Below are 1,113 nucleotides of genomic sequence, written 5' to 3'. Positions count from 1 at the left end.
CCCCGGAGACGAGCCGGAGCGCCGGCACGGGGGCGGGGAAGCCGCTTCCCTCTCGCCTGGCTCCGCTCCTTTCGCCTTCGTGTTCGAAGCGCTCTCAAGCTACAGTAGCGGGGGGAGGGGGGGATGGCGAAAGGGGGGGAGAATCTCGCCTACCCTTTCTATATTTAACGATTACCTAAATCCCAAGGGAAATGACCAAACCTCCAGGCTTGGGTCTTAAGGTATTTTCAGCGCCATTGGGCGTATTTATCCCGAGAGAGTTTTCCACAACAAGTTATTTCTAGTCTAGAGGAGGTCTCCGCCGCCCAGGGCCCTGCCTTAGCCCCGATTATAACGGGGGGCAGGACTCGGTGGCGGCGGGAGCCGCATCCCCCGCTCCCGGGCCAGGACCCGGGATGCTGCGCGGAGCCGCTCGGACAGGGCGGGCAGCAGCTCCTCCATCCCTGCCCTCTCTCTACCTCTGCTCGCCTTGAGTCAATCTGTGTTTTGAATCTGTGACTTGTTCTCGTTGCGGAAGTTGAAGGGGATCCAAGAATAGTTCAGATAGTGTGTGTAATTTCTAGAGCAGAACCCCGAAAGAAATGAAACGCCCGATTCCAGAATGACACTTTGATGTCACTTCAGTAGGTCCTGTGAGGTGGAATACGGTAAGCCATTTTCATTTAAGGAAAAATGAGAAAGAGGAGGGGGACCAGTGCTGATTTGTAAGGCTTTGGCCTTTTTTTTTAAAAGCTTTTTTTGTTGTTGCAGAAGCTCCTAACGCTCAGGAAGTGGAATCTGTGGTTTAGGGGGCCGAGCTCTGAAGGAGTTGAGAGAGACAGAAAAGAAAAAAAAAAAAAAAAAAGGCCAACTCAAGCACCATTAGTCCTTAAAGGGAGGCTAAATTTAAAGTCACCCAAACTAGCAGGCTGCGGCGCAAACCCCGGCTGCAGCCCGGGTTCCTTCACCCCTCTCAGCGGGTAAGCGCTCTTGCTTCTCTCGCTTCGCGTTGGCAGCTGCCGAGGGGCGGGCGGTGGCGGCAGCGCCCCTCACCTCCCCGCGCCGCGCCGCTCGCTTCCCCTTCTCCCGCCCCGTCCCCTCCCTTCCTCACCCCACCTCACCCCAGCTCGCCTT

General features: G+C 56.4%; 1 protein-coding gene across 1 annotated transcript in view; it reads left to right on the top strand.

Annotated features, from left to right (window-relative positions):
- The window catches only part of GFI1 (growth factor independent 1 transcription repressor), a 14,619-nt gene that overhangs the window by 255 nt on the left and 13,251 nt on the right, over positions 1-1,113 (top strand). The gene's annotated exons all lie outside the window — the stretch shown is intronic.

This window comes from Chaetura pelagica, unplaced genomic scaffold (assembly GCF_000747805.2).
Source record: "Chaetura pelagica isolate M959 unplaced genomic scaffold, ChaPel_1.0 scaffold69, whole genome shotgun sequence".
NCBI lineage: Eukaryota > Metazoa > Chordata > Aves > Apodiformes > Apodidae > Chaetura > Chaetura pelagica.
This window is presented reverse-complemented; position numbering and strand designations above follow the sequence as displayed.